Raw genomic sequence first — 14,358 nt, 5'->3', positions numbered from 1 at the left:
GGCGGACCGGTTCCAGTCAACCATGACTGAACGGTCCTACAGAGCCGCAGCATTGTCTGCCAGGGCTTTGAACATTTCCTCGCTGCTAACCGCTTACCAAGCGGAGCTCTGCGAGGATCTATCGAGTAATCCTGGACCGGCAGTACTGGACGAGATAGCCGCGATCACGGACATCTGTCTCCGCGTTCAACGCTGCGCCGTCCAGGCCACGGGAAAGGCAATGGGAATTATGGTGGTGCAGGAAAGAGCTAGATGGCTCAACCTCACCAACCTCCCAAAACCGGGAAAGAGAGGATGTGCTGGACATGCCCATCGTTCCCGAGGGGATTTTCGGATCTGCGCTCGCTTCTATGCAGAAGAGATGCGAGTCCAAGAAGAAGGAAGACGAGGCCCTCCACCTCTGTCTTCCTCGATGGGTCGAGCCGCTGCCTTCACAGCGGCAGTCCCTCGCCCAAGCTACCTCAGCTGCTCGGTTTAAAGTACCGAAACAGCAGAGGTCACGGCCCGCCCCGAGTCCCCAGCCCAGGCAGGAGACGAGGGCGAATTGGCCCAGAAAGTCTCCGGTTCCGGCTGCAGCCCAGGCGCAGCCAACCCGGAATTTCGGCCAGCAGGCGAGGAAGAAGAAGCTGGCGGCCTGACAGCCTCCTCTTCTTCCCTCGGTGACGGAGCTGGAAGGTTCCCCAGCTCCAGATGTGTTCCCGCTGCCTCGAGAGATGCCTCAAAGCCATCCTCAAGTGCACCAAAACACATGTCACAATATTGCTCTGTTTTCTCGGATAAAGCATTTTCCGCTGACGCATCCAGGCCTCAGGCTGAGGGCGCAGCTCAGAAAAATGAAAGAGAAAACAATAAAACCAATAAACAGCCCCACATTTGTTCCCCTTTTGAGAGCAGCTACGGCCTCTCTCAAAAGGCGGATGATGAACGGGTCTGTGAAGGCACCGCCGCCACGCGCATGCGCAGTAACGACTGGGGCTGTGAGGCTACCACCGTCACGTGCAGGCACAGTGCCGGCTGGGGTTGTGAAGGCACCTCCGTCACGCGCATGCGCAGTGTCGGTGGGGACTGTCAAATCGGGGTACCACCGTGTTCAGACACTAGAGGGCCCCATAACACAACAAATAGAGACTCAGAGGGCAAAAGACGTGACATCTCCGCTGGCTCTAAGGAGCGAACAGTGGAAGATGCTCACAACGTCTGCTTGGGTGTTCAAGACAGTTACACGGGGTTACAGACTCCAATTCGCTGTCACCCCCCCTTGCTTCTCGGGCGTTCTGTATTCACAGGCCCGAGGGGAGTCAGCCCACATTATAGAAAGAGAGATTCTCTCACTTCTAGAAAAGGAGGCTATATCTATAATACCCGCCGAGCAGAGTCAGAGCGGCTTTTATTCCAAGTATTTCCTCGTTCCCAAACGGGGAGGGAACGGAATTCGGCCAATACTAGATTTGAGGGCTCTGAACAATATCTAAGAAGATACAAATTCAGAATGCTCACTCACACATCTCTGCTGCGTCTCGTGCGACAAAACGACTGGTTTACATCAGTCAACCTGAAAGATGCGTATTTCCACATCCCAGTATATTACCCACACAGGAAATATCTGAGGTTCGCATTTCAGGGGATCTGTTACGAATACAGAGTACTTCCCTTCGGTCTGTCTCTCAGTCCAAGAGTGTTTGTACGATGTACGGAAGCCGCGATAGCCCGTTAAGACAACAGGGTATTCGCCTGGCAACCTACCTAGACGACTGGCTGCTTCTCGCGCAGTCGGAACAAGAGACTATTACGCAGACAAATGTCCTCGTAAAGCAACTGCTCAACCTGGGTTTCATAATAAACACAGAAAAGAGCATGTTGTGCCCGGCACAGACTGTACTCTTCCTGGGTTTACACCTGAACTCGGTGCCCAGCCCGCCTGTCAGCGGAAAGAGTGAAAGCTTTCAGAGCTTGCCTCGCTCATTTCCAGCTGCGCAAACATGTTCTTTTCAGATCATGCCTGCGGTTACTGGGGCTCATGGCGTCAGCCATCCTGGTTGTACGGCTGGGACGGTTACACATGAGGGAGTTTCAGCGCTGGGTAGCCGCTCTAAAACTAAACCCCGCGCGTCATGGAGCACGGAGAGTGATGGTTACTGTGAAATGCGTAATGGCACTGCGCCACTGGCTGCACCCGACTTTTCTGGTACGGGGCGTGCCTATGGGTGCTGTCCTTTCACGGAAGGTGGTCACCACAGACGCATGTCTGACAGGCTGGGGAGGTATTTACGAAGGTCGTCCGGTGAGGGGTCTCTGGAGCAGAGACCTCCAGCGGTCGCACATAAATTACCTGGAGCTTTTAGCGGTGTTCCTCACCCTAAAACGCTTTCTGCCTTTTCTCAGAGGACACCATGTCCTTGTGAGGACGGACAATACGACCACAATATCGTATATAAACCGACAAGGGGGTTTGCGCTCTCTCCAGTTACACATGCTGGCACGCAAACTGATCTTGTGGAGCTGCGGCCGTCTCCTCTCTCTGAGAGCGACGCACGTACCGGGTGTGATGAACCTCGGTGCAGACCTGCTGTCCAGAGGTGTACCACTATATGCAGACTGGACTCTACATCCAATGATTGTGAGCCAGCTGTGGGTGCGTTACGGCCGAGCCGCGGTAGATCTGTTCGCATCAAAAGAAAATGCTCACTGTCAGCTTTTCTTTTCAATGCGCGATCAAAACGCACCATTAGGCGTGGACGCGCTCGCGCACATTTGGCCTCCGGTCCTCCTGCTTCCTCCACTAGGTCTCTTTATGACTGTAAGTGGAGGGTGTTTGAGGACTAGTGCCTTCAAAAAGGGCACACCTCTTTTCAATGCCCTGTGGGAGTGATTTTATCATTTCTACAGGACCTAATTGATCAACACAGAGCTTTCTCCACGATCGAAGTCTACCTGGCTGCTATTGCTGCATGCCATGTGGGTTTTGAGGGTAAGACGGCTGGCCAGCATCCTCTGGTCTGCCGTTTTATGAAGGGAGCTTGCAGGCTCCTTCCTGTTTCCAGGTCACTGGTGCCCTTATGGGACTTGACAGTGGTTTTAGATGGGCTCACTCGAGCCCCATTTGAACCCCTGGAAGAAGCTGACATGAAGCACCTGTCACTCAAGACAGTGCTGTTACTGACCCTGGCATCCGCCAAGCGAGTCAGTGACATTCATGCGCTATCTGTACATCCTTCATGCACTCAGTTCGCCCAAGGGTTAACGAGAGTGTTGCTGAAGCCCAACCCTGCCTTTATACCTAAGGTGGTTGGTTCATGTACCCCCTTTGACATTGAGGTATTTCCTCCGCCGCTGTGTCCCTCCGGGGAACAGCAGCCGAATTTGCTATGTCCAGTCCGTGCTTTACGCACTTATATGGACAGATCAAAAGAGTTTCGTCATAATGACCAACTCTTTGTGTCCTGGGCTAACCCTCAGAAGGGCAAGCCTGTTACTAAGCAACGGCTCTCTCACTGGATTGTGAAGGCAATTGCTTTGGCTTACACGAGTCAGGGTCTGCAGGCACCTTCGGGTTTGCGTGCTCATTCGACTCGTGGTCTGGCTACATCCTGGGCTTTGTTCAAGGGTGTTTCCATCCAAGACATTTGTGCAGCAGCGAGCTGGTCCTCGCCGCTCACTTTTGTCCGCTTTTACAGATTAGACGTCTTTGCTCCCAGTGTGGCCCATGCAGTGCTGGGCCCCCTGCTGAGTTAGAGCTCTAACTGTTAAGTTCTGGTTGGTCTTGGTGACTTTTGAGATAAGCTCGTCTGGCAATTCGGGAGCTACAATATCCCATAGTGAGACATCGAACGGAGTGTTATGAATGAGAACTATAGGTTACTTACGTAACCCCAGTTCTCAGAGTAACATGAAGTGAGATGTCTCACCAGACGGCCCTCCTTGCTATGGTGAAGCGAGAAGAGGTGCTTATTTTGAATGACGCATGCGGCGTAGCGCAAGCTACTTATAGGGGGTGGATTCCCTGACGCTGACGTCAAGATCACCAGCCAATCAGGATTGGCGTAATGAGATTAATGCTTCTGTTTGCTCCGCGATGAGGCGCATCCCATAGTGAGACATCTCACTTCATGTTACTCTGAGAACTGGGGTTACGTAAGTAACCTATAGTTCTATTTACACGTGGAAAATAAAATGCAGAGGTCTGCAACAAAACGGTTTTGATGGAACCTTTTACATAAAAGATAAAACCGATATATCCACAGATATAGAAGAAGAAAAATGTGTTTGTTGGTTAAAGCGAGGACTCTAGATTGAATTAGGACACAATATAGGTCACAGGCCTGCTTTCTGCAGGTGATGTCAAACAAAGTATTTTAATTATTGTAGTTCACTACATTCGTTTTCCTTAGCATTTGAACATGTTTAAGATCACAGTTTTTTTTATTGTTAGACTGCAAAGCCCAACAAAGTTATAAGCCTGTTTCTCTGTTCTGCTGACATGACAAGAATATGAATATGCTTTAATGAGTGTAGGTTATAGCATGGGAATATATTTCGTAGATTAGATTTTGGGCTGGATACATGCAAAATCATTGATCGTGTGTTATAAACTCGACACATGCACTACATGACTGTATTGTAATGAAGACTTTATCAATAACCAGGCTTTACCCATGAAATAAAAGGCTCACTAGTAGATCATTCCGTAATGCGGTGCTTGGTAAATTAATGTGTAGTTTAAAAGAGACATAAGAAACGTGCGAGACATGGACTCTAGTTTAAATTTGTCTTCCTGGAATTGTAATGCAGCTGTCTACCTCTTTCAGTACAATTGAATTGAGCCGGGAGCAGTTGGGAACCACAAAGATCTCAGATGGCACTTATGGCAGTGAAAAAAGACAAATGCATGAATTGTACTATTGAAGCAGAGCTTTAAAGAAAAAAATCTTCTTTTTACATTAAGGTATTTTTTGGCCCAGAAACATGACCTTGGAAGCTGCTGGCAGGCAGAGTAAAGAGTAAAACTTCTAAACTCCATTATGTGATAGAACTTTTTTGCTCCTTTCTTTGTCTGCCTGCTCTTTTTTCTACTAGACGGCACAGTATTTCACTTTTATCTACAGATAGCAGGACTTTGTGTTATCTTATTTTGTTGGGTAGAAGATTCACAAGTACTATCCGCCCCCTGATCCCAACAGACGACAAGATACAGAACCCTAGGTCTGGAAACTTCAGAGTGAGAAAAATGAGGTCTTACTGAAACTACATTTGGTGTGTGTTTAACTCTGGTTATTGCCTAAGAGGATCTGGAAACCAAAGAAGCTGCCGGCTGCATCGGGTTACAGAGCTATGAGATATAATACAAGGATGTGTGCAGATTGTTAAAAAGCAGCTTGTTTAAGATCACATCTGAAATGTGGTGCAGAAACGTGGAGTGTTATTGAATTATTCAAGGTTGTTGGGTGTTGGAACTTTACAAAAAAAAGCACTACTTCTCAAATGAAAATGTAGTCGCATGTTATGAGCAACTTTTCCCTCCTCATCAGATACAGCAACCTTAATATCTCATCCTGTAAATAAGCACTTCCAAAAAAAAAAGTATTATGTAACTCCACAGCCTTGATGGAGAAACTCAGGCACCCTTGCATTGGCACCACCCTTAACGTTCAAGAGTGTTTATTTGAACTGGTTTGAACTGAATGTCATTCATCACTATCAACTTTATAAAAATGGGTATCATTTTATACAACGTGACTGTTTGGGTTTGTTTGGACAAATTGTTTTCACACCACTACATCTTTTGACTCTCTATCCACTATTATTATTTCGCCATCAGTTTTAAACATTTATTCAATACATAAACTTATTTCAACCATTTATCCAATACTTATAGCTAAACATTTGAACTTCCCTGCTTAACTATTTTTCTGCATCCTCCTTCGCAAAAGATTAGTGTCTTTGACCGTTACTATATAGTTAGGGCAGATAGACTGGAAAGGGGGATAGAGAAGGAATGACAAGCAACTTACAGGGTGGTTTTGAACCCATGGCGCAGTAGGTCAGGACTCAGTGTCGATAGATAGGCTGCAACTGTACCAGGGAGCTACAGTATGCGGTTAAATCCTAATTTATAATGTTGAAATTGTACAGCTGACTCAATACTAACATTCATTTTGCTTAATTAGTTGAGCTACTCCACATTCCTTCCATGTGCCCTCTATACTGCAGAAACCCCCTCTGGTATATAACCAAGTATATGATCGTGTGACACAGGGGTGTCAAACTCAAGGCCCGGGGGCCAAATCTGTCCTGCGTCTTCATTTTGTGTGGCCCCACAAGAGCTTGCAAAGAATATAATATGTTTATTATACGGTTACATCCTACTTTAAAGAAGCACGTTCCCCATAAACGACATGTCCCACAATGCATCTCAAATTTCACTTTTTCTCAGAATTTCACTTTTTTTATCCAAATATGCATTTTTTCTTAGAATTAGCCTTTTTCTCATAAATAGATTTGTTTTTCAAATGTTACATTTTTTTCCAAATGTCACTTCTTTTTTTTGTTTTTCCACAATGTGGCCTTTCTTTTAAAATCATATTCTGACATTCTTACTGAAGAGTCTTGCAATTATTTGCCCCAGACTTCTGCTTTCAGACGTAGTTAATTGAGAAGCTATTGCCCTATCCGATAATAATCCAATGCAGAGGCAATAATGTAATACATTATTTTATATATATTTATATATGTCTTCTTGTATAGTCTTAAAGTTACAACTGGCCCTTTGAGTGCAACCATAATGCTAATGTGGCCCGTGATGAAATTGAGTTTGACACCCCTGGTGTAACAGATCACACAGTCCAGTAGTGCTTCTGTTTTGGAGAAACTTGGTGCTCTGGCGACCTTTCCTTACAACGGCTCACTATCCCACGTTGCCGTGACATGCCAAGGCCGCCTTGTTGAAAGTGGGCAAGAACAGAAGACATTGCCTGTACACTTGTTTGCGTGTGTGAGTGTGCACACGCGTGTGAATGTATGTGTCTTTCTCTTTGTGCTCAGTCTAGAGTGATTGATTTTGAAGTGTAGAATCTTGACAGAGTGTTTGGCTATCCCAGGAGGCACGATACCACAGGGCCGAAACAGACTAGCAGCCATGGCTTTCTTCTTCCCTCTCTTTCTTCTGTTTCTCTCTATGTACCCATTCTCTTCTGGCCTCTCTCATCCTCCATCAATCCCCATTTCAATCTAACCCCTTTTCCTCCTTGCAATTCCTACCCACCTCTTTGATGGGTTTATTTATATGTAATATTGATATTTATTGCTGGCTAAAATGAACCGCCGTCTTGCAGGTGGTGGGTGGGGGTTCCTGATGTGGGTCAATAAGAGACAGACATGCCTGGTGATTTGAGGGAATTCACAGCTGCTGTAACTTATACTGCTGAGATTTAGCCCGTGTCAAACTCTCATCCATAGGAAGAAGAAAAGCAACAGAGATGTGAAATGGAGGGGTTCTCAGGGAACATTGCAGATTTTCAATATTGTTTAAATAGATTGTATAGAGTGTGAATAAGCTATTCTATCACCTATCACTTACTGTCCTGTGTATATACTGTACCAGGAAGAGAGTGAGGAAATAAAGATGTTCTGTTATACTCGCAGTAGCAAATGAATCCATAAGTGCTCCTTCTGCCCTTATGTCATGTATTTGTGGGAGTCTGAAAACTATATCAAAGTGGAAAATATTGAATTAAATGTACACTACACGTATGACATCCCCATGGCTACACAACTCAGAGGATTTTCTTGAAATTACGCTGATGATTGGCTATATATTTCCACAAATAAAAGAAAATAACTCTGGAAATATCTACCAGTAGAGTTGTGATGGGTCCCGCTAAACTAACTCAATACAGCTGTGAAAATCTCATTTTTGAGTTTGTGAATTGTACTGTAGTATCTCCAACCTGCAGGTTGTCAGGAGGACTGAGGGTAACAAAACAGAGGCACTGTTCCTCTCTGCTCCGCCATTAGTGATGTTGTGTCACCCACTCCTGGGGCTCCGGCTTTGTTTTCCCATCATGCCCTCTCTGCCTGCTGGTTGGTTTAAACAAGCAGTATTCTTCTTCAGCCTTTCAATTATACCATGCCCCGCAGCAGCGCCCTGCACCCTCTATACACTGAGACGGGAGCTGAGAGAGTGGGAGGGATTGATTTGAATTTGGCATTTAATGGTGTTTCTGTATATTGGTATTGTCATTGGTTGGTTTAACTCCTTTTCACAAGATTTATTTTCTGTATTGTTTAGAGGGATACACCCATACGGAGAAAACGGAAAATATTGAAAGTAACCCTTGATGAAAGACCCCATTTAGGGGTGAAACAATGAAACCTGAGAGTTAAAAAGACAAAATATAATCTGGTTTCCACCATTAAATATAGGGAAAAAGTCACTTTCTCAATGTAACTTATTTCTTCACAGCACATCTCTCCCTGTCTCCTTGACTCTGAGTCCCACGGCAGCTAGACACGGGTCAAGTTCTCCTATTGAAAGGGTGATAGAGGCTGAAACCCTGAAACCACAAAAGCAGGCCGTCTAGACAAGGCCCCACAGTCCTGACCCCAGTTAGACCCTGTCCCCCCAGGGGCACATCTTACCTTTGTTTCCATGTTGATAAATTATATTTCCTGTCGCACTAGCCGTACAACAAATATCGTGACATTAAAACTAAACTAGGACTGCAGGCATGTTTATAGCTGTCGGTAACTTTGAGAATTCGGAAAAAATAATTTAGGCTTTCTTTTACGGATAATGTTTGTATTTATTAAAACAAATGATTAAACAAAAATAAACCAAAGTGCTTCTTATTGAGGTAACAAAACAATTGGAGAAATGTGCATCAGTAAATGGTGTTGTTAAAAAATAAAGTGATCTGTGGTTTAAATAATACTGTTTCACTCAACTGATTTGTCTCAGTGTGACGGTGATGTCCATAATATCCGTTGACTTAGGGTCCTTGGTTCCCATGAACACTTGTCTGGATTAGGGTTTTTTGGGGGTGCAGTCTGGTGATTTGGACATGAATTATCATCTAGCCGTATATTAACATACAGCCTTAGACAGAGTACACAAGAGCAGGACACTTCTATTCAACGGCCCACAGGGGAACACGGTCTGCTGGCCGTAGACTCACAGTGTCTGTCTTAGCACCCGGCCTGCTCATCGGAGGTGTTATGCTAATTAGCTCTTGTTTACACATAAGCGGGCACTCTGCCATCAATAATACAGTGCTTTTTGTCTACATGCCAACACTGATCATTTGACCAGGAGCAAGCAGCTGTATAAGACAAAGTTGTGAAACAAGTATAATCAGTAAAAGAAAAGAAGGAGCACTGGAGATACGTTTTGACAGCAGTACAGTAATTAATTTAATCAGCCACCATTTTTTATCTTTCAAAATCTAAGGGAATACCCTTTGTTGTATAATCTGCGTTAGAAGACTGGGACTATCAGAAAAGTAGGCTGTATAAAGATAATACATGAAAGTAAAGGGCAATAATATAGCAGTTGTTAACCACAAAACTGCAATAAATGACTTGTTTCGCATCATTTAGAAAAAGAAAAGTCAAACACTTTTTAAATCGATTATCTGTCTGGGTAATTGATTTTACCATACCAGATCAGTACCAGAAAATCATCATTCAGTAACTGAATACAGTACGGGGGGGAAACTGTACTTCCTGTTCTTTGTCCTCCATTTTCTGCCAGCGTGCCAACGAGGAGATGGGAGCTAAAATGAACACAGAGAAAACCACAACACGGGGTCTTGCTAGCTATCTACCATTGTGCCGTACAGACTCCTTGTCCTCCCCTCTCCATCTTGTGCCTCCCCACAGAGAGCCATCATGTGTAGTCTGAGTCATTCTCGATTACAGTATGTATTTATAGAGAGTAGAGTCAGGACCCAGGCCCTGTGTGCATGCATCTGTAAAAGTGTGTACTGTGTGTGTGTGTGTGTGTGTGTGTGTGTGTGTGTGTGTGTGTGTGTGTGTGTGTGTGTGTGTGTGTGTGTGTGTGTGTGTGTGTGTGTGTGTGTGTGTGTGTGTGTGTGTGTGTGTGTGTGTGTGTGTGTGTGTGTGTGTGTGTGTGTGTGTGTTTCTACCTCAAACTGCCTAAAACCTAGGGCCCAGAGTCCGGTGACTCACCCAGCAACTGGACGCTTCCACCAGGAGAGATGACGTCACCTGTCCTGAGATTTACTGCCCGCACTGCCCTCACTCTGATCCAGGTCAGAGAGGAAAAGTGCCACAGATTATCTGTCATGTCGCAGCTTAAAGACACTGCTTCATTTCCCAATTTTCAGAGCACAGGTCAAAGTAAATATGTGGCATTGCACTTTGTGAAAATGAAGGTGGAGAGGCCAAAGTTGTTTTTAGAAGCCAGACAGTACAGTAATGTTGTAAAATTGCAAATTACAGTTGTTATCGCACTCTTTGTCTTATCCATCACCAACACTGTCATTTACTTGCTGTCTATGTGTGTGTCCAGGTTTATACAGGCATGGACAGTCTTTCATGCTAAAGTTTGGAAGAAGCAGACCAGTTCACATACAATCACATATATGCACACACATGCACAAACACAGGGCTTAGGCCTTCGTGTGGCTGATGTTTGAACATTTCAATCGAGAAGACTATAAGACCTGCAGCTGCCTGTCTCGTCTGGTTGAAAAGGGGGGGCTTTTTTGGGCGGGAAGGCGAGGAGGCGGTGAATCCCCGATGAGAGATGAGGCATATTGAAAACTATATTAAATTACCCTGATTAACAATTTAGCCACGATCAGGCTAGCCGTGTGGGTACTCTATGGGGAGGCCCACAGACTATTCTTCCCCACAGCGCCAGGGTCGAAAGGTGCCCCAAGTTCACAGGCTCAGGCCCTTTGTTATGCTAACACCCTATCCCAAATCAGCTGCCTGCTTCATGGCCAGACACAAGCACTTCCCTGAGAACTTTCAGGGAGTCGTCATTCCACTTCATCTTAACCCCCCCTTTCTCTCAACACACACACATAGACAGTCTGTATTGCCAAATTCCATCTGCAATTCAACATTTGTTTCAAGTAGAAAATGGGTGGGAGTTTTGGGGTATTCTGTCTATGTCCTCAAACAATATTAAAGATGTCTTTATATCTACATTTGTTTTGTATATTTCAGGCTAAAATACTCCAAGGGTCAAATATTGCATTGTTTATTTTATTGTTATGTCAGATTTGTTTTTGTATTATGAAGTAAAGGGGAAACATCTCATTTCAATTTCTTTGCAAGTGCGGGTTAAATTTGAATAACAACAACTAGGTACTCCATTTTACAAAAATCACTGAAAATAATATGTTTCCGTTTCTCTGTCTCTGGGGAGGGATGATCCATAAACATTAAAAGGCCAGTTGATAAGACATGTAGTAGAGGTCAAGAGTCTAATGCGGGTCAAACACCCTTGACCTAAGGTCAAAGTGTTTAGCGTGAACATATGTGTAAAATCTTAATTCTTTAATGATGACAGTGCATTTTAGGGGGAATTAAGAGTTTTTACAAACAGATGTAAATAGTGAGGCTTTTATTTTTCAAAACATTTTTATCATATCAGAAAAGTCAAACATATCACAATATTTCACAATATTCATTAATCCAAAAATAATGTAGATACCGTGTTTGCTCAGAATTATTTGTATGTCCTTAGGACAATCAATTTATAATAATAATGTATTTCAATGTAAGAGATACATAACATATGATGCACACACATACATAACCTCTCTCACACACACTTTGTCACTGACAATAACAAAAACAACAACAGCAATGCATACATATCGCATAAGAATTGAATAAATGTCTTGAAAAACATGTAATATAATTATATACCACTGTTTGGAAGGCACTGATTGCGTACAGCCATGGTCCTGAGCTGTAGGCGTGTATAACTGCCCTCGTCTCTCACTCACTACTGCTGAGCCAAAACCTCAACCATGGGAGGGAAGGAAAAAGATTCTCATCAATGCAAATTAGAGCCCAGAACCTGGAAAGCCCTGTTTAAGTCACCGGTTTTCCAAAAAGCCAAAATCAAAGGCTTTCACCTCCAAATGTTGTTGTTAAAACACAACTACAGATGCTCCACATTACAAGATAGTCACATCCATGGATTAGTCTGCAGTCGCTTAAAAAAACGTCTCCACACTCAGGCTGCCAAAAGAGAAAATAAGGAGGCTTCTAATTCTGCCAGCATAATTGCCTGATTATAATGAGCTACTCTCTCTCTCTCCCTCTCTCTCTAGCTCTGCCTTTATTTCTGTGTGTCTGTTTCTGTATGCACACACACACACACACACACACACACACACACACACACACACACACACACACACACACACACACACACACACACACACACACACACACACACACACACACACACACACACACACACACACACACACACACACACACACACACACACACACACACACACACACAATGTAGCCTAATTCTGATATAAATCAGTCTTCAATTGAAAAGGGGAAAAAAATCTGCATTAATATTTCCCGGTGCTGCAATGGCGCTCTACAGTGTTTTCCTGAGACTTCAACAGCCAACACAGATTTAGAAAAGGAAATGAAATATACAGTTAAACAACACAAAATAGTAAAACAAGCCACCAAGCCTAACACTCAGACAAATAATTGATTTTGTGGTTTTCGTCTGAAGGTAACCATGAGGTAATGTGAGGTAAAGCATATGCCACTTTGCTTTATGTTGCATTGTTATTACATTATGACTTTGAATGTGTGAGACGTATAGAAGATGAAGAAATAAAACTGCAGTGTTCAAGATTAATCCAACCCCAAGGAACAACCACTGAACTAAATATAATTTTTTTTTTTTTAAATATACAAATTGCAAATCTTTAAATCGTATACCCAGTGTAGGATTGAGTTCTTATATAAATAGCATCAAAGTGAAATCTATATTTTTAACTATTTATTATTATACATCAACAAAGTCTTGTCGCTGAGAAATACTTTCAGTATGAAAAATTCTGAAACAATTAAGGAGAGGCCCAAAAACGTCAGTCTGAACAGATTAATCCCATGGTTCACAAAGAGAAACCCCCAGAAGATAATTATCATTTAATATCGAGATTTTATTACAGTCATATCAACTAGAGTCAATTTAATTGCATTTTTGTGACCATCTTATATTCAAATGAGAATAGAACGGCTTCATTAAAATTGTAGCGTAATAAATTCATTTTCTGTTCGATTTTATAACACTTAAAAAAAAAGCAGCAATAAAATTATTGTTTATTATTGTTTTTCAATCCCATGTATGCATGTAGGCTGTATGACCACGTTAAGCATTAACTAAAGTATATCAAGAAGAGAAAAGATACACACCTGACATGCCAGATACTCAGAACAGCAAATGTTACTAAAACACATGCGTCCAAAGTTTTAAAGCATAGTTGTTATTCTGTCTGCAATGTTTCCACTTGGCTATAGCATACGTTGCCTTGTTCCACCAGGATTTGTTCTTTCATCCCTCCAAAGCTGTCTAAGCCCGGACGCAGGCTAAATGAGCATGCCCACTCATGAATGCTGTTGCTTAATTGCAATCCCTGATGGAAAAAACGCCAAAGGAGATGCTTGAAAGCAGCGACACTTTAGGATAGAAACAGAACCTATTTCAAGCAAAAATAAATAAATGTATGTGTTCAAGTGTATATGAATGCCATTAATTGTAATAGGTGTAATTTTTTCCCAGCCCCCACACGAAATACAAAGGCATTCTTCAAGTGCGTCAATTTCATTGCCAGAAATTAGAATGACGTATTGAACGGGGACCTTGGAAGGCTATGTTACTGTGTTTGATGCAAAGGCACTGTGGTATCTGAAATGGGGTCTAATGTCAACAGTTGTTTGGATTGACATTTATATACAGTATTTATTTAAATATCTCTAGAGAATCCAGAAATAATCTGAAAAAAAAAGTAACTACTGTTGGTTACAGCCTACATTAAGTTCAACAACAGGCTAAATTACACATCAACGCCAAAGAGGAATGAAGCATTACTGTAAAATAAAATTATTGTTTGACCGGTCGGATTAAGAGTCATCTGTTGTTTAATGTATCAAAACCTTGACTTTGTCCAGCATTATACTATAAACACACACTACAGTACATCATTTGAGGTAATATCATTAAGAAATTAAGATTTTTCATCCTTGATATTTAATCCTGACACCTTCAAAACCTGCACTAAATTGTTGAACAGAATTTTCCACAGTGAATTTCTATGGTAAGATATTGTGGTTAACCAAATGTGTG

Source organism: Notothenia rossii (genome assembly GCF_949606895.1).
Source record: "Notothenia rossii genome assembly, chromosome: 6".
Taxonomy (NCBI): domain Eukaryota; kingdom Metazoa; phylum Chordata; class Actinopteri; order Perciformes; family Nototheniidae; genus Notothenia; species Notothenia rossii.
This window is presented reverse-complemented; position numbering follows the sequence as displayed.